Genomic DNA, 20,176 nt, shown 5'->3' on the forward strand with positions numbered 1-20,176 from the left:
ACATTCAGCACCCAATTGCGAAGCCAAAGCAACCTTCGGGAGGCCACAGCTGATGCCATTACCCTGGAGGAAGTACACACCAAATCATAGACTGCATCCACACCATAAGCCACAGCTGCTTCCACACGCTCAGCCGTATCTGCGTCCACACCTGATTGAGACAAAATTACCTTGAAACTGCTGTACCCACGCTGCAAGAAACTTGAACAAAGCGCTGCACGCAAACCCAGGGATGCCACCTCAAAAATCCTTTTAAGGTATAACTCCATCTTACAATCTAGTACATCTTTTAAAGCAGCCGAACCAATAAACGGAATCGTGGTGCGCTTAGTCACAGCAGACACCACCACATCTACTTTCGGGAGAAAAAAAAAAATTCAAAACCCTGTTCTGGTAGTGGGTAAAGTTTCCCCATGGCTCTGCCAACCTTTAAACCAGAATCAGGTTCTGGTTTAAACCATTCCTCTTCTACTAACTTTCTAACAGACTGGTGGTAAGGGAAAGAAGTTGGAGGATTTCGGATGGCACCTAGTACCAGATCCTCGCCATCCAAATCCTGGTTCTCCTGAAGTATTTTATCCCCAAGAACATGGTAAGCTAAGGGAAGCAAAACCTCCAGCTCTTCCCTTTTAAAAAGGTGGACCACGTTAGGATCCTCTGCCTCATGAATTAAAGAGACCTGGTCATCCCCTTGACCCACATCCTCTGTAGCTGGAATAACCAGAGCCACCAGGGGAGCTTGGCCAGACCCCGAACCAGTACCACCAGGAGCTATGATAGCGTCCTCCGGATCAACCACCCCAGCTGCATCACCCTGCGGGTGAAAAATCAAGCCCTGTGCTGAGGGAACCCTATTACCTGGCATAGGAGACCTCCTGGGACCCCCCCCCCGAAGGACCCTCAGTGGGCTAGACTGGTGGAATCTGAGGCTGTGTAATTCCCCCAAGCCGCTTTCTGTCTGACCAAAAAGGCATCATGAACTAACAAAACAAAGTCTGTGGAGAAAAGACTCCCTGCACCAAAACCAGCATGGTCTGGTTGAAAAACAGGCAAACCAGAGCTTTCCTCCCCTTCTAGCCCTCACTGCCCGTTCCCCAACCCGGAACGGGCCGGAGGCAGAGATGGATGACCCTCCCCCACCGGCAATGTGGGAACTGCCGTGGCAAAAATCTAAAATGGCACCGTTCCTGCGCCGGCCAGATGAGGTAAAAAAAGAAGTTGCAGCCAGTCCAAAAGACGATAATAGACGCTGTTTAGTGGGAGAAGGAGCCACAGACGAACCCTTCCCACAGTCAGCACAGTTAGCGCATAACCCCGACCTATTAAGCTGGGAAGAATCAGAGCCGCATGAACGACATGCCCTGCCGCGAGCCATAACGGTAGAGATAAAATTAAAATCCTCTCGGAGGAAGTGACGTCACTTCCCATGCCGGCTGCCTCTTAGCGGAGCTCCCGACCCCCCAGAGCTTTTTAAGCTATAACTTCGCGATTACCCACGCGATTCGGAGCGTTTCGCCTTGATTCTAGTGGCGGAAGATGGCGAGCACATGGCGGCGCGGAAAAAAAGTAGTCAACTTTAAAAAGTTTTCTTATACCAAAGTGGGTGAAGATCCGACCCCGCTGGAAATCAAAATGGCGGCCGCCGATGACTCAGAGGGCTCAGGGTGTGAGGAGGAGGACCCGGGAACCCAGGCCTCAGCGCTGCCCTCCAGATCTGAACTACGCTCCTGGTTCATGGAAATAAGGCAAGACATCAAATCCTTTAAAAAAGAAATCGCAGTCATGCTGCAAGAGATGAGAGAAGACCATGCTGACCTATGTCGCAGGCTGGATGAGCACGAGGAGCGCTGGACCCAGCAACACACGGAAGTTACAGCCCTTCAAGCAACTCAGTCGGAGCTGGAAGACAAGCTAGAGGACCTAGAGAATAGGTCTCGGAGGTGCAATTTGCGCTTTAAAGGCATGCCTAAAAAAGAGGAATATTCTGATTGCTCCCTCGTCATTCAGCGAATCTGTACATTGATTCTTGGAAAAGCAGAGACTGAAGGAGGGCCCGCTTCTACTGAGCCACAGATTGAACGAGCGCACCGGTCTTTGGGGCCCCGGATGGGCAATCGGCCATGGGATATAGTGGTCTGTTTTCACTCATTTGCCTTTAAAGAAAGGGTCGCCACTGCTGCCCAGCAGCACGCATCTGGACCTGGGAAGAACATGAGATTTCTATTTATGCGGATCTGGCTTCCAGCACTTTAAGAAAAAGGTTCACATTTCGAACCATCACTTTAGCCCTGTCAGCAGCATCTATCCGCTACAAATGGCTGTTCCCTTTTAGCTTATGGTTTCAATTTGGAGGCAAGTCATTCCAGGTCCGTACCCTGGATGCAGCTGCACAAGCACTGAAAGAGGTGGGCCTGACGGTGGAACTACCTGGACAGAAGGCAGCCGCTTCCACAAGCTCCAAAGCAGCGGCCCCCCGCTGGCAACGCGTTACTAAAGGAGGCCGAAGACTACGCAGAAATGCCAGTGGCAACCTGAAGGCGGACACTCCCACCTGAACTGCCCTGTCGTCCTGGTTTGACGGTGATTCATCATCTTGCTCATAGCAGGGACATCCAGGAGTCATAATCCTCCTTGGACTGACTGGTTGTTTTGCTCTGTGGGTAATCTCAAATTTAGCTACATTAGCTAACGTTTATTACTGTTCTCTTTATAGCTCCGGGGAGGAGGGTACCTGTTCCCCGGTATGGGTACTTCCTCCCATTCTTTCCGGGAACAAGGATTTCCTTCCTGTGTATTGTTGGGGATAAGGGGGGTGGGGGGGGGGGGGGAGGGGTGTATTGCCTCATATGTTTTCTCTTCGTTATAGGGAAGGGTAGTGGAGGTGTATCTCACCGAGGGGGTCACACAACATTGTGGATACGTTAGGCTTGCTCTCGACGCCTGCTGGTTCAAACTCTTGTCACTAGGTGGCAGTTTCCATGGCCTCTTGGCCCTGCTGTGGTTGGGGAGGCGACTGAGCTAGGGTGGGGGGCTGGTCTGTACACGTCTACTGTTACATTTATAGCACTTAATGTAAAGGGTCTAAATTCGGGTCGTAAGAGATGGCTTCTTTATCAGGAGATGGGGCGCCTATCTGCTGATGTGATTTTCCTGCAAGAAACTCATCTCAGAAAGCGATATGAAGGTCTGATGCGCTCAGCCAATTTCCCTCACCAATACTGGGCTGCGGCGACAAATAATTCTAAATATGCAGGGGTGGGAATACTTATACGTAAAGATGTACCCTTTGAACTTCGGAGCTCCTTCCCTGACCCTCAGGGCCGTTACCTTCTTCTCAATGTGACTCTGGGCATGGAATCTTTCACCCTCTGCACGGTTTATGGGCCTAACTCTCACAAGGCAACTGTTTATGAACAGTTATATACTGTTTTGGAGGATAAAGCGGAGGGAAGTGTAATTCTTGGGGGGGGGGGGGGGGGGGTGATTTTAACCTGCACCTGGATAATTCTACTGGGAATAGTTCGGACTCTGCCCGCTCTAGAAAGGCTCTCAAACACATTCTTACGCTTATAGCAGGGGTAGACGTTTGGCGCTCTCGCTTCCCGATGTTATTCTTATTATTCCTCACCTCATAACAACTACTCTCGTATAGACATGTTTTTGCTTGATAAAACCAGACTTACCGCTGTGCGGGCGGCAGACATTGAACCTATAGTCTGGTCTGACCATGCCCCCATTTGATTTCAGTTATGCCTCTGTCAATATGACTCCGGTCAGCGATATTGGCATCTCAATGACTCTCTTTTAGAAGACAGTGATTTTCAGAAGCAAATGGTTAAGGAAATTCAGGACTACCTTCGAGTTAACGATACGGGAGAGGTTAGTCCGGGGACGCTCTGGGAATGTCTGAAATGTGTACTAAGGGGATCACTTATAGCCCGGGCGACTTATGTTAAGAAGCGAAGGGAAGGGGAATGCCAACAACTGCTAACCATGTTACAGACCTTAGAACAGGCACATATGCGGGATACTGCTCGTTCCACCCTTTGGGCTTCTATCCAGGAGATTAAAGATAAAATCATAGCACTGGATTCAGCTAATATCGCCCATCAGTTGGAACTGGCTCAACAGAAATTTTTTGAGGGAGGAAATAAAGCGGGCCGTTATTTAGCCCAAACTCTTAAACGGAAACAAGCCCAAGCCCTTATTCCAAAAATCAAAGATCATATTGGGAAGATACTTACCGATAATACATCAATTCGACAGAGGTTTCATCAGTTTTACACTCAGTTGTATAGTAGTAATTCCGCCATACAAGAGGGTAACATTACAGCATACCTGTCCCACACCCCTCTTCCTATCTTGACAGCAGCTCAGCGGCAATTTCTGGATAAGGACATAACGGCCCTAGAACTGCAGGAAGCTATCAAATCTCTCAAACCTGGTAAATCTCCGGGACTTGATGGATATACCCCGAGGTTTTACAAGAAATTTGCCACAGCCCTTACACCTATCCTATTAAAGTTTTTCAATTCTTTACGCATGGGGACCACTTTAGCTGCTCATGCTAATACAGCTGGGACTACGCTTTTGATAAAGCCTGGGCGAGACCCATCCGTATGCGGCTCGTATCAACCCATCTCCCTTTTGAATCTTGATGTTAAGCTGCTGGCAAAAATTCTGGCCAATCAATTGATTTGTTTTATTGCTCAGTTGGTGCATACTAATCAGGCGGGGTTTATCCCTGGGCGAACTACAGCTGACAATGTCCACAGAATCCTGGACACTATTTGGCTTGCACAAAAACATAATACCCCGTCCTTAGCCTTGTCTATTGATACGGAAAAGGCGTTCGACATGGTGCATTGGCCGTTTCTTTTTCAGACTATGGGAGGAATGGGTTTTGGTGCCCCTTTTTTGGACTGGTTACGTCAGCTGTATAGTTCCCCTAGAGCCTGCCTGAAGATTAATGGTGGCTATTCCTCCACTTTTGAGGTGGGTAGAGGGACTAGGCAGGGCTGCCCACTGTCCCCGCTGCTATTTGCACTTTTTCTTGAACCCTTTGCCATTAATGTCCACCGTAACGCCCATATAAATGGCCTAGAGATCGGTGACACTTCCATAAAAATCTCCCTGTACGCTGACGATATCTTACTTACTCTTACAGGCCCGGAAGGCTCTTTGGAAGGGCTGATGGATGAAATGGCAACCTTTAGCGGAGTCTCTGGTTTCAGGGTTAATTGAGACAAATCCGAGATACTAAATATCAATCTCCCGCCCTGGTTGGTCTGTCGCCTACAGGGGCTGTTTCCGTTTAAATGGGCCACATCCCAGATTAAATATTTAGGGATTCAGCTTAGTGCCACTCAGGATCTCCTTGCTATAAATTATACACCTTTATGGAAAAAGATTGCTAAGGATATGAAAGAATGGAGCCGTTACCACATATCTTGGTTGGGCAGAATGGCAGTCTTTAAAATGAATATCTTGCCAAAACTTTGATATTTGTTCCAAGCACTTCCAATTTCGGTCCCTCCCTCACTCCTACAGCAGTGGCAAAGGAGCTGTATGTCTTATTTGGGCAGGAAAAAGACCCAGGGTTGCCAAAAAAGTGCTTACCCAACCCAAATTAAGAGGGGGACTCGGCGTACCGGATCTCCCTCGTTATTTTAGAGCTGCCCAGTTTAAAAAGCTAGTGGACTTGCACATGACCAGACGACCTAAATCGTGGGTGCTCCTTGCTCAGGAGCTCTTGGGTAATGTGCCTATTCACAGCCTTATTTGGCAACCCAGGAATACGTGGATAGTAGACCCAGCACTGGGTACTCCCCCCCTCCACACAAATGTTATTACAATTATGGCAACGACATGGATCAGCCTTGGTGGGTAGTAGGGAATACCACTCCTGCACTAGCTTATTTGCCAATAAGGCCTTTCGTCCTGGCTTTGAGAGTTCTGCTTTCCTAACCTGGAGGAGAAGGGGTATCCGACATTGGGGGCATGTTTGGGGTTCAACTGCAATGCGACCTTTTACGGATCTTCAGCGGGCCTACTCCCTGCCTGACTCAGCTTTATACCCATACTTACAATTAAATCATTTTGCGCAGACCAGTCTGCTAGCGTTACACTTTAACTTAGGGAAATCCGACTTTGAAAAGCTGTGTGAGAAGGCTAATGGTTGCTCAAAAGGTTCTGTCGCAGCTATATCAATTGCTATTGCCCCAGACAGCACCTAATTATAATTTTCAGCTACTATGGGAACATGATCTTCAGGTAGACTGGGCTCCCCAGGTCTGGAAATGTATCTTTCAAACCATGGGTAGAGGTCTCATAGCAGCCTCGCTTATTGAGAATTCTTACAAGGTTCTTTATCGGTGGTATACGACCCCCCTCTCAATTACACAAATTTGCACCTCACTACCCAGATAACTGTTGGCGGTCCTGTTCGCAAGTAGGAAGTTATTACCATATGTGGTGGGATTGTCCCAAGTTGCAGGCGCTCTGGGGTGACATTTTCCATTGGCTGAGCATGTTGTTCCCTGGGTTGCCCTCACCCACTCCTGTGCAGGCTTTACCGGGCATAAAGCTACCAGGGCTCTCGGAGGATTATAACAGGCTGGCACATTTTCTTTTAACCGCCAGTCGCTGCGAAATTGCCGTATGTGGAAATCCCCCAATGTCCCTACAATAGTAGACGTTCAACGAAAGGTGCACAAAATTTTTTTATTATCAAAAATTACAGCTTACAAGCATAAGAGAGTCTCTCGCTTCGACTTGATTTGGCGCCCATATCAACTGTGGCTTTCTTCCATGGACCCTGGTACCCAGGAATTATTGTGATCCATTACTTAAACCATCCCTTTTGCTATTGTGTGACTCTCAGTTCTTTAGATTGGCACTCTCTGACTACCTCCTTACATGTAGTGTACTTTGAGGCTTGGGGGGGGATTGTGTATTTCAACACCAAAGCAATGGTATAATCGCTAGGTTATAAACCATTCTTACGCAGTATGTTATTATGTTTTCTAATGCTGCTTACTTCATTGGCAGATCACATTTGTACAAAGTTCTATTACTTAGTTCTGACACATTGTTCTCATTGTACATTTTATGGTTTATATGACCTGTTATTTCGTTTCAATAAAAAACCTTTAATTACAAAAAAAAATTAAAATCCTCTCTCTGAAGGTACTCACCAGAACAGAAGAAAAGGTCTCCCAAACAAACAGGCAGAGCTCCACAAAAAGCACCTACCTAAGGGGAGGAAGTCGCTCGCCTGTAGAGCAGTGCTCCGGTGCAGTTTTTTTTTTGTTTTTTTAAATTAGCTTTAGTTAAAAATGAACAACCTGCCCTGAAAAATAGGCAAAAATAGCCAAGAATTCTTGTAAAAAATTATTGTAAAGATCAGCGGCCTCGTGAAGGGACGGATGTGGACAACCAGACCAAGCATATACAAGGGTACCAACCCCCGGCTCGGCTGCCTCAACCGGACGGGGAGGAAGGCTCAAAAGAAAAGAAATTAGCTGAAAATAATTAGCCAATTGCAGAACTGCAGGATTAACAGCCTCTGCCATCTGCTGGAGACAGAGAAATACTGACGAGCTGCAGGTGGCACGGTTGCTTAGATACAGTGTCAGTGAGGTTTTTTTTTTTTCTGTCTCCATCTATTGATAGGGGGAGATAAACCCAGGTGTCTGGACTGATCCGGGTACATACAGGGAACAATTGATACAGTGCAGTTGGAGGAAGTTTCCCCACACCAATGCTGTACAGTTACTGCTTGGCATGGACAGCATGTATGCCAAATAAGCCATGGAAGTTAGTGCAAACATGAAATCTAGTGTCAGCTTTATCAACAGTACAATGTATCAACATGCTTTGCTGCTGATACTTCCACGTTCTTGAAGTGCTAAGAGAGGTCTTTGCATATCTTCCTGTCCAACTTCTCAAAGTACCAATGATGATAAGTGTACTGATTGTATGTTTTTGTGCCTGGTTCAAATAAAGTTTTTAAAAAATTGAACAGGCCAAAAGTGGACGCATCTGGACATCCTCCAGCTTAGCCAAGGGGAAACAAATCGATGACATTGATAAGTCCTTTTGAGACGATAATCGCTGAATTTGAGAGGCGCATGCCAAGAAAAAGATTTCTAAAGTTCTCTAGGAAATGCTTCTCATCAGTGCCATGGATGATGTCACCTCACTTGTGTAGCTGATCTTGCTGGTCTTTTGGGAACAGGCAAGTCATTCTAATAATCACTCTACAAACATCCCAAAATGCAGACCAAGTATTTCATGATCATCATGAACACCAGTTGCTATTACTTGAATTGTCTCATTAATGAAGCCACTAAAATATATATTTTGAACAGCATATAAGAACTGTAGACCCACATTCTTTGCCAAATCATTATTGTTATTTCTATTATATTGGTGATTTGGCTTTCCACCTACTTTGCTACACATGATTTCATATACCATTAAAAGCCAATCTGCTATTTTATTAGTATTAGTCTTCACAAAAACTTAATCCTTACCTTTCACTGAAGTCCTTCCCATGGTAACCTTCTCAGTGGTCTTTGTTTCCACAATAAAAACTCACGTTGAAAGACTAGATAACTTCTCCTATTACTACAGCTGTTTCCTGTTGAACAACAAATGTAGGTTAGTTGCAGCCTCAACTAAAGGGGAATGCTTCCTAATTGAAAATTAAGGTTCTATAAGTTCATTTACACCAACCTGATACTATAGAGTTTGCTCTTTTCTATTAAGGAAACATAAAAACAGAGTTGCTTACATGTAACAAGTGTTGTCCAAGGACAGATGTCAGGACTCCCAAGTAGGGAGACCATCAGATGTAGCCAAGCACAGAAAGAGAGAAATTACTTATCTGATAATTTTGTTTTCCTTAGTGTAAACAGATGGACTCAGGACCAATGGGGTTAGGTGCTCCCCTATTAGCAGATGGAGACAGAGTCAGGTTTCAAAGCTGACATCACCTTAGATATACTCCTGCAGTGACCTCAGCTATTCAGTAATCTCTTCAAAAGCCATTGTGGATATACTATTGAAAAACTTGAATAAAATTTGAATACAAAATTAAAATCTATTAAAAACAGGTGACCGGAGACCACGTGAGCTAGTGGGGAAAGCGGATGTGGGAGCCTTAGCTCCGGGCCCCGATTCCCGATCTATCACCATCCCCTAGCTCTCTTTTATTCGACACCATTCTTTTTTTTCCTCACTATCCGTGTCTAAGTGGTGTGCCTGTTTCTTCCTCCGGAATGGCTACGCGGACGATCCGAAAGGATAAAGAACGGGAGAAATCTCGTGGGCCTGATCCGCCATCTTCGCCTGACCGCCCACCGCCGGGATCGCAGGGCTCGGGCACTGACCTCGAGCAGCTTAAGACGGCGATGTCGGCAGTGCTGGGCCCGGAACTTAAAACCATCGCAGAACAGCTGGCGGAGCTGAAGCAGGCGATAAATGGCTACGAACCGCGGCTGATGGAGTTGGAGACGCGAGTCTCGGAAGCCCAGGATGACCTGGTGACAGCGAAGCGTGACATCGCGGAGTTACAAGCTACTACTACTAAGCAGGCCCAGAAGCTCGAAGAGCTAGAAAATAGATCTCGAAGATCGAATATCCGCTTAATTGGTATGCCGGAGTCTATTAAAGATTCCGAGTTATCAGCTTACCTTGAAAAATGGCTCCTGGAGCAATTACAACTTACTGTTATCAATGGCCCGCTCTGTGTGGAAAGAGCGCACCGTTTGGGGCCGAGGTCGGTAGACACCGTTCGCCCGAGGCCTGTGATTGCAAAACTGTTAAATTATGCCCATAAAATGGAGATTCTTCGAGCCTTGCGCGGGGGCCGCAGTCTTAAGATTGAGGGCCATAAGGTCCTACTATTCCAAGATTTTTCGGCGGAGGTCTCCCAGCGTCGCCGTGCCATGGCTCCTTATTGCTCACAACTCATTAATATGGGTCATCGGGCGACCCTCATCTATCCTGCGAGGCTACGCGTGGCGACAACGGATGGAGCGAAATGGTTTGAATCGCCGGAACAAGCTAAGGCCTACGTGGAGGGTCAGCAAACGACCAACCAGGCGGCTCACGGATCGCGTTGAGAGGGACAGGCTCTGCGGTGGTTAGAGGGTTGATGAGAGCGGGCCTCATTGTGCTGCTGCTCTCGTGCTGTTTGTAGCCTGTCTGGACCCGGAGGATTTGAGTCTCAGCTCTTTTTGGTTGGCCCCTTGAGCGGAGCAGCGAAGTTTGGCTGTTGCTGCGCCCTAAGTGACTCCGGCTGCCTCCACCTGCTATCTTGGCTGTCTTTTGGGTTTTTTTTTTATTCTTTTGTCTTTCTTTCTCTCTTTTCTTTTTCTCTCTTTTTCGTTCCATCCGGATGGCCCTCGTTTGCCTTTGCTCTCAGCGGATTCATTATCTTTCGTTTTCCTCTCTTTTTTTTTATTTTTTTTTTCAACTCCTACTTTAGTTTCTTTTTATGTTGTTCTGTTTCGTTTTTTTTTGTTTTTTTTCTTTTCTTTTCTCTTTTTCTGGAATTTTTTTACATTTATTATTCCTTCCTTTTGTTAGTATTGTAATACCTCGCCCTGCTGCTCGTTCATGGTGCCGCCATGTTTTTTTTATGGCCTGGTGACCATGTGGGATGGCGGTCCTAATTATAAATGGCGGCTAGCAGTGCCCTGACTCCTTGTGCAACATGCTACATCGTGCATCTGTGGAGTATTTGCTGTGGACGTCTGCATGGAGTGCCTGGACTTTCCTTCGAGACTGATAATGGACCTTGTACATGGTTTACCCCGACTTTGGACAGTAATGTGGACCTTGGTACTTGTGCTCGTTGGAGGGTTGGACACTTCTGTTTACAAGGTCCTGTGTTTCGTTTTTTCGTTATCTTTTTTTTTTTTTTTTCCCTCTCTTTTTCTCTCTTTTCTTTTTCATTTTTTATTTTTTCTTCTATTATTATGTATTCTCTTTCCCCCTTTCTGTTTTTTTTGGTTTTTTTTTATCTCTTTTCTCTTGTTTGGTTTATTTTTTTTCTTTTTTCTCTCTCGCTTCTGCTACTGTTGGGGGCTCATTTTGCCTGCACGGGGTCTTTCCCCTGGCGCCTGACTGTTTGGGATACTATTCCTGTGGGAGGTTTGCTGACCTGTTGTGGTGGAGGGTGCTCAGTGTTCTCTCTTGCGGGGGCGGATCCACTGGTTCTTCCGTTTTGTATTTTTTGTTTTTTCGGTGGATTCTTGGCTTGCTCCCAACACCGGGTGTTCGTTCCCCTTTTTCCTTCGGAGCTCTTTACTATGCTGGGCTGGGGAGAGGGCTGTGGGTTGGGCCCCGACTCGATTCCCGGCTCGGGGGGACGTTCTCGGGGAATGAGACACCCTGAAGTGTATAAGTTATTCCTCTGAAGTCATTGTATTTTTAATGGTGTCAAACTTACTGTATTCATTTTGCTGGGGGGTGGGGGAGGGAGGGGAGAGGGATGACGGGGATAGGGCCTCACTAGCAAGGGGTAAAAGACACGTGGTATCTCCTTACACAAGACCCAAGATAGTGGTATCTTAAGGGTGTTGTGTCTTCACGGGTGGGGTTACAGAAGGGGATAAGGGCTATGGGGGGGGATGGGGTAACTGGGGAAGGGGAGGGGGTTGGGATTTTTTGTGCTCGGAGTTTATTATGGTCCAATTCCGATATGGTTTCTGCTTATTGTGTTCTTGCTGTCTTTGTAGGGTTATTTCAGGTCGGGGCTCCGGCTGGGAGGGCTCTGACCTGTAACTTGTTTTTACTTCACCTGCAAGTGGTTAATTGTTTATTACACCTCTAGTAATGTAACTCGTATGGTGTCTTGGAATGTGAGTGGGATACATTCCCCCAAACGTACTAAAATACTGTCCCATTTGAATAAGAAGGGGACTGCTGTTGGTTTTTTGCAGGAAACACATCTTACTGATGATGAGCATCGCAAACTTTGTAAACATTGGGTGGGACAGGTGCTGTTTGCATCGGCTTCCACTAATTCTGCTGGAGTCGCAATTCTTTTTCATAAACAGTTGCCCTTTCGGGTTATCCAAGAGATTAAAGACCCAGACGGCCGCTTTATTATTGTGGTCGCTGAATTATATCATAGGCGCATGGTTTTTTGCAATATTTATGCCCCTAATCACTATAATGCTCGGTTCTTCCAGACTATTTATAATCATCTTTTACCTCATTCGAATGATATTCTAGTCCTTGGGGGGGATTTTAACACGATCCGGGACCCCCAGGTGGATGCCTCACGGGTAACTAGGCGAGAAGCGGGGATGGGTAAGGGCCCAGCGATGTTGGAAACAGCGCTACAGGTTGTGGATGTTTGGCGGCTTCTTAACCCTGGAGTTAAGGACTTCACTCACTTGTCGCGGGCTCATGCGTCTTATGCCCGCATAGATTATATTCTGCTTAGTAGCCACGCTTTTCCTATGGTCAGTGAAGCTGGAATCGAGGGAGTTGTGATTTCGGATCATGCTCTGGTGTGGGTGGATTTGCAGCTTGCCCCTCCGGGGGGAGGGACTAGGCACTGGCGCTTCCCATATTTTTTGGCTACGGATCCCGCTTTTCAAAAATATTTGCTTGATAAATGGGCTGATTATGCCGCCCTTAATCGAGAGCACAAGGATGATCCCTCATTGTATTGGTATGCGGCTAAAGCTGTGTTACGCGGTGATATTATTTCCTACCTGGCCCATAGGCGGAAAACTATGAATAGCCAAATTATTCAGTTGACGAATCAGATGCGCAGTGTTAAACGCCAGCTGTTAAGATCCAATACGGGGCCTCTGCGTGACCAATACTACTCTCTCCAGTGTGCTTTGAATACCGTTTTGCACGCCCGTGCTAAGAAAAGTGTCTTGTACTATCAGTATCAATTATACCGCTATGGTAATAAGGCTGGGAAATTGATGTCCCATTTGATACGTACGTCGAGAGGTACCCGGTATGTGACTGGATTAAAGAATCCCTCCGGTCATGTTGAGACTAATACCAATACTATTTTACGTCTTTTTCGTGATTATTATACTCAATTATATAGTGCAGGTACTTGGTCTGAGGAGAAGTGTACTCAGTTTTGTGACTCCTTGTCTTTGCCACTCCTCACGCCTGAACAGCGGCTGGCGCTTAATAGCCCTCTCACGGCCCTTGAAATTCGCGGGGGGATCCTGCAGACTAAGCTGCTAAAGGCCCCCGGTCCGGATGGCTTTACTGCAGAATTCTATCGGTGTATTATAGATCCAGTTTGTGCCCCCATGAAGGCCTTTTTTATGGATTTGATCACTAAAGGTCATTTTCCAATACGGGAGAACGCTGCTCATATTACGCTGATCGTGAAGCCTGGGAAAGATGCACAGAAGGTAGAATCGTACCGCCCAATTTCTTTATTGAATTGTGATCAGAAGATCTTGGCGAAAATTCTTGCTGATAGGCTTGCCAGGATTTTACCTGACCTTGTGGGGGATCATCAGGTGGGCTTTGTTCGGAAACGCTATGTCCTTACTAATATTAGGCGCCTACTTACGGCAATGGAACTTGGTCATTACGCACAAGTCCCTTACTTGGTTGTGAGCTTTGATGCCGAAAAGGCATTTGACCGGGTGGAGTGGCCGTATTTATTTACTATTTTACGGGCTATGGGCTTTGAGGGGTTTTTTCTACAGGCGGTATCTTTGTTATATGCGGCTCCACAGGCCTCCATCTTAGTTAATGGGGAGCGTTCGTCACCCTTTCTTATTCATCGTGGTACCCGGCAGGGCTGTCCCCTTTCCCCCTTGCTATTTATTTTACAATTGGAACCTTTGCTTTTGACCATCCAGGATGCGTCAGGAGTACGGGGTATTCGCTTGAATGATCGGATATTCAAATGTGCAGCGTTCGCTGATGATCTTTTGGTCTATCTTACCTCGCCGCAGACCTCACTCCCTCTCCTTTTGGGGATAATGGGTGCCTTTGGGGAATTCTCGGGTTATCAGATTAATTGGGGGAAGTCAGTGGCGCTGCCTTATCCTCCCACTTTACGAGATAGTTGGGTGGGGACCTTCCCTTTACAGTGGGCATTGGGAGATTTTCGTTATTTGGGGATCCATATTCCAGACAACCCGGCTCGGGTCTATTCGGTCAATGTGGCCCCGCTCCTTCGCCAAACGCAGGAGCTCTTGCGCAGATGGGAATCCCTCCCTCTCTCCCTGAGTGGTCGGGTGAATTTGTATAAAATGGTGGTGTTGCCTAAGTGGCTTTATCTTATGCAGAATTTGCCTATTTCCTTCAGGCGGGCTGATAAGCAATCCCTAGACCGAGTTCTCCGCCGGTTTCTCTGGAGAGGAGGGCAGGCGCGCTTACCTCTTACATGGTTGCAGAGGAAGTGGGGCGAGGGGGGCCTGGGAGTCCCGGATCTCCAATTATATAATTTAGCTTGTAATCTTCGGGTTATTCGAGATTGGATTATGGGACTTGCTACTTATACCTGTCTGGATGCCGATTTGGCCATAATGTCTCCGATCGCTTTAACTTATACTATGCAAGCTGAAAGCCGACATCTGTCTTCTATATATGCCCACTCTGTCAACATATCTCCAATTCGGAGGGCCTGGATAGCCCTCACCAAGCATCTACGCTTGCCTCGTATATGTGCCTTTTTACTGCCGGTCCAGGGGAATCCTGAGTTCACCCCGGGCTCCCAGTCTCAGGTCTTTCATGCATGGAAAGCCAAGGGCGTCACTTATATGGGTCATTTTTTTCATGAAGATGGCCACAGGCTTAAGTGGGCTGAGTTCCGAGAGCGATACGCTGTTAGTCCAAAGGAAGTATTTTTTTACTTGCAGATTGACCATTATATGCGCTCTCTGCCTCCCGCCTTTCTCCAATGTAGAACATTTCAGACCCTGGAAGCTGCCATGCTCCTCACCCAGTCTCGTGCGCCCTCTATTTCCCAGTATTATCGTATATTAACTAAAGGTAGTTGTCTGGATTTCTTCGACGTACTTGCGGCTCGTTGGACCGCTGATGGAGAATTTACTTTGACTGCCCAGACCTTGCGTTCTTGTTTTGGAGCGGTGTCCAAGATCTCGAATCATAGCACCTACCGTGAGCTGCAATATAAATTTTTGAGTAGGGCCTACATTTCCCCACAGAGGGCTTATCAGCAACGGCTTGTGACCTCTGAGTGTTGTCCCAGATGCTCGGGTCCAGTGGGTACCCTGACTCATGTATTTTGGTCCTGCCCCGCCATCCTCCACTTTTGGAAGCTTATTGCTAAGTATCTAGCGGGGGTCCTGCGGCTCTCCATTCCGGTTGCCCCTCTCTGGTTACTGTTTGGTGTTATTCCACCCATACGGATTCGAGATTTGGGCACCCGTTTATTTCTTCAAAAGGCTAGCGTGGTGGGTAAACAGGTTGTGTTACGCCAATGGAGAGAGGTGGACCCACCGTCCTTTTGGGTGTGGAGAAGCCTCCTCTATAATATGATGCATATGGAATCCTTTTCTTCCAGGCAGTCCCCTCGGCAACTCCAGAAGTTCTTGGATGTTTGGGAATCGTATCTGCAGACGCTTCCACATCGAGCCTGCAGCCGCGTTCTGAATGCCAGTGTTTGAGTGACTCTTTATCCTGCCTTTCATTCCTACGACCATACAGCTATGGGTTATGTTGGACAGCAGTGCTTCAGTTGGATTGGACTCTATACTGTGATTGGGGGGGGGGGGGGGGGGGGTTTTTTTTCCTTGAGGTGTATGACTACTGCTGTTTATTGCTGGGTTCGGTGGCAGATTCAACCTGAACCCAGACGTTTGTAAGTTGGTTTTATTGAAATTTAATAAAATTGTTTGAACGTAAAAACAGGTGACCATAACTGTACTCAACCAAACATAAGCACTGAATCCCAGCAATATTATAGAACCCCTGACCTAGGGATAGGGCGATAGCTTACCCGTAACCTCTTAAAATCAAGATTCACCTCATGGGCGATTCCTTGGCACTGTTCATGGGCAGCTTTGGGCGGGATGCTGAGTCCATCTGTCTACACTAAGGAAAACAAAATTATCGGGGGAAGTAATTTCTCCATTTCCTAGCGTGTAGCTAAATGGACTCAGGACCAATGGGATGTGCAAAAGCTACGCCCGCACAGGGCAGGAGTCTGCCCGCAGTTCGGTAGCACCACCCTCGCAAAGGCTGAATCTTCTCGGGCCTGGACATCCAGGCAATAGAACCTGGAGGTGGTGTGCAAGGAGGACCATGTCGCTGCTTGGCAGATGTCGATGGGAGACAGTAGCTTAGTTTCCTCCCAGGATACTGCCTGGGTCCTAGTGGAATGAGCTTTAACCTGAAGGGGTAAAGGTTTCCTTGCCTCTACATAAGCTCCAGTGATCACTTCCTTGATCCAGCAAGCAATGCTAGCTCGCAAAGCTGCTTCACCTTGTTTCCTTCCACTGTGAAGAACAAACAATTGGTCCGACTTGCGCACTGGTTCTGAACCTCGAGATACCATACTAAAAGCCTACCGATGTTTAAGTGTCGTAGGAGGCGATAGTCTTCCGTGTTCTTGCATAGTAAGGAATGGTAAGGATGGTAAGGAAACGGACTGGCTCAGGTGAAACTCAGAGACTACCTTTGGCAAGAAGGAACGAATAGTGTGAAGCTTTAACGTTCCTGGATTCAACTGGAGGAACAACTCCTGACATGACAGCGCCTGTAGTTCAGAGATGCGACAAGCCAAGCATATTGCCACCAAGAATACAGTCTTCGGCGTTAACAGGCATAGAGACAGACTGCGCAGCAGCCAAAAGGAAGGCCCTGCTAAAAAGTCCAATACTAGATTAAGGTTCCATAGGGGGACCGGCCACTTTAAGAGTGGTCAGAGGTGTTTAACCCCTTTTAGAAAACGGGCCAAGTCTGGATGTGTCAACAGGCGGGCTCCGTTCACCTCACCTCTGGAATAGGAGAGAGCCGCCACCTGGACCTACAAGGAGTTGAGGGACAACCCTTTGTTCAAGTCTTCCTGTAAAAATTCCAGAATCATGGGGATCTTGGTCATCCGAGTGGGCACCCAGCATGCCTCACACCAGGCCTCAAATATTCTCCCGATCTGCACATATGCCAAGGCCGTCAAGAACTTCCATGGGCAGAGCAAGGTGGAAATTATTGCCGCCAAATATCCACGCTTCGTCAGGCAAGGCCTCTCAAGGTCCAGACTGTAAGACAAAACAGAGTTGGGTTCTCGTGAAGGACCAGACCTTGTTGGAGAAGGTCCCTGTGCGGAGGGGGGCATAGGAGGCTCTCCTTCAGAAGACTCTGCATTTCTGCATACCACAGGCATCTGGATCAATCCGGGACCACCAGAAGGACTAATCCTCTATGGCGTTCAATCTTACAAATGACCTTGCCCTACAGAGGCCATGGAGGAAAAGCACACAGTAAGTCCTCCTCTGGCCAGGTCTGGACAAGTACGTCGATCCCTTGGGAGCGCTGATCTCTTCTGAGACTGAAGAATTGGGGGACCTTCGCATTGTGAGATGTGGCCAGTAGGTCGATGGATGGGAGGCCCCAGCGATCTACCTGGAGTTGGAAGGCTCTGGTCGACAATGCCCATTCTCCTGGATCCAGACTCTCCCTGCTGAGAAAGTCTGCTCTGACGCTGTCTTTTCCCATGATGTGGGAGGCCGAGATCCCAACTCCGCAATGTGGCGAGTGGGTTTCATGAAGATCAACATCCTGCTGTCCTTGGAGAACACCTATTACAGATAAGCAACTTTCTCAGAGGACAAGCAGGATGGTAGTCCTCACACGTGTGTGAATACCTAGCTACAGGCTGCTCCCTAATACAAAATTGGACCAACAAACATCTATCCAGGTGTCAACAGGACACCACCACCAATGGTGTTGGTAATAAAGGAGAAGACAGCCTAATCCCAGAAAATAGGCCCTTGGTTGTCTGTCTGGATCAGGACAACTTTGTTGGACAGCCGATCTCTGAAAGCCCATAGAGGGTACCTGATCGCCTGGGGCTCCAAGCAGTTGATTTGATATTATGGTTCCTGGGCAGACCACAGACCCTGGGTGTGAAGCCTATTTACATAGGCACTCCACCCCAGTGTGGATGCATCTGTGGTAAGGACAATTTGGGGAAGGGAAGTTTTGAAAGATACTCCTTGCTCCAAATTCGAGAGAACCCGCCACCAGGGCAGTGTTCCAGAGATGGAGTGATGCGGATGCGAACCAGGAAGTCCTAGGTGGCCTGGCGCCACTGTGACCTCAAAGTCCACTGGACTCTGCGCATGTGTAAACATGCCAAGGGAGTTACATGGACAGTTGCGGCCATGTGGCCCAACAGTCTCAACACGTGCTGAGCTGATACCTGCTGGCTCTGTTGAATCACCTCCGCTACGAATGCCAATGTGATCAACCTGTTGCGCAGCAGGAAGGCTTTTGCCTGTGCCGTGTCTAGCAGGGCTCCTATGAATTCCAATTGAGATGATGGTCTGAGATAAGAGTTTGGGTAATTGATGACTAATGCTAGTGCCTCCAACTCCCAGATGGTCAAGTGCAAGGACCCATCTGCACCCACCTGAGAGGTGCTCTTGATCAGCCAATTGTCCAAATAGGGGAAAACATGTATTTATTTATTTATTTGAAATTTTATATACTAACATTAGTATACAAACATCATACCGGTTTACATTATCAACTAAAAGATGGAAAAAATACAAAGAACGGGGGGGGGGGGGGGGGGGGGGGGGAAACAGGGGTGGATATAATGCAAAACGACAGAAAACAAGGCAGAGGAGAAAAATAGGTCAACTTTGCAAAAATATCAAAAACGGCATTGGAGGTAATATATTTACACAATGAGTATATAGGTAAAGGTATAGGAGTTAATATAAGCACTAGGGGAAATAATCTAAAGGTGTGGGAATGGAGGAGGTAAGAGGGTCTTAATGGAAGGAGAGCCGAAGGGATTAAGGTTGCAAGGTGGACAGTACATGGGGATTAGTCTGGGAAGGCTTGTCTAAAAAGCCAAGTTTTTAGTTTCTTTCTAAATTTTGAGGGGCAAGGTTCCATTCGGAGCACTGTGGGGAGGGAGTTCCAGTGCTTAGGACCAGCAATAGAGAAAGCACGTTCTCTTGTAGTGGTAAGATGGGCCTTTTTGATGGAGGGTGCCTTTATTGATGTCCCTGGTTGGTCGGTTCGAGTGTGTAAGGAGGAGAGGTTCGTCAAGCCAGTTGTTTATGGCAGTATATGGATTTGTGAATTATGGACAGTGTTTTAAAAATAATGCGTGCTGGGATGGGGAGCCAATGAAGGTCTTTGAGTATGGGGCTGATGTGAGCCGATATTCGAGTATTTGTGATGATCCTAGCTACTAAGTTCTGGAGCATTTGTAAGGGTTTTATGGTGGTGTAGGGTAGGCCAAGTAGAAGTGCATTGCAGTAGTCAAATTTGGAGGAGAGTGTGGTCTGGATGACGGTCCGGAAGTCATGATAGTGGAGGAGAGGTCTACGTTTTTTTTAGAACATTAAGCTTGTAGAAGCCCTCTTTGAGAAGGGAGTTAATATATTTTTTTAGGTTAAGCTGCTGGTCAAGGAGGACACCAAGGTCTCTAACGTATAGCTGGGAGGATAGAGCATTGAAAGCAGGGCCATTGGATATCGAGAGCTTAGAGGTTTGGTTTTGGGTTATAACATGCACTCCCAATCTGCAGAGGTATGCCCCACCATGGCCAGGCACTTTGTAAAGACGTGGGGCAGATGCTAGCCCAAACGGCAACATTCTGTACTGGAAGTGCTGTTTTCCCCACCACAAATCTGAGATACTTCCAGTGACTTGGGAATGTGAGTGTACATGTCCTTTAAATCAAGGCAGCATAGCCAGTCCCCTTTTTGCAACAGGGGAATCAGGGCGCCCAGGGAAATCATCTTGAACTTTTCTCTTTTTAGAAACCTGTTCAAGGCCCTCAGGTCTAGGATGGGATGGAGCCCCCTTGTTCTCTTCGGATCAGGAAGTACCGGGAGTAGAATCCCTGCCCCCTTTGCCTTGGTGGGGCAGCTTCAACCACTCTGGCTGTTAAAAGGGCAGAGAGCTCTCTTAATAGCATCTCCTCATGCACTAGTGGTCTCCAAAATGGATACGGAGG

General features: G+C 47.3%; 1 long non-coding RNA gene across 1 annotated transcript in view; it reads right to left on the minus strand.

Moving 5' to 3' along the window:
* LOC115092488 overlaps positions 1–20,176 on the minus strand; it is a 49,586-nt gene that overhangs the window by 17,158 nt on the left and 12,252 nt on the right. The window contains exon 3 of the long non-coding RNA XR_003857007.1: positions 8,538–8,644. This is a non-coding gene — a long non-coding RNA (uncharacterized LOC115092488). The remainder of the gene's footprint in view (positions 1–8,537; positions 8,645–20,176) is intronic.

The sequence above is a fragment of the Rhinatrema bivittatum genome, chromosome 5 (assembly GCF_901001135.1).
Source record: "Rhinatrema bivittatum chromosome 5, aRhiBiv1.1, whole genome shotgun sequence".
NCBI lineage: Eukaryota > Metazoa > Chordata > Amphibia > Gymnophiona > Rhinatrematidae > Rhinatrema > Rhinatrema bivittatum.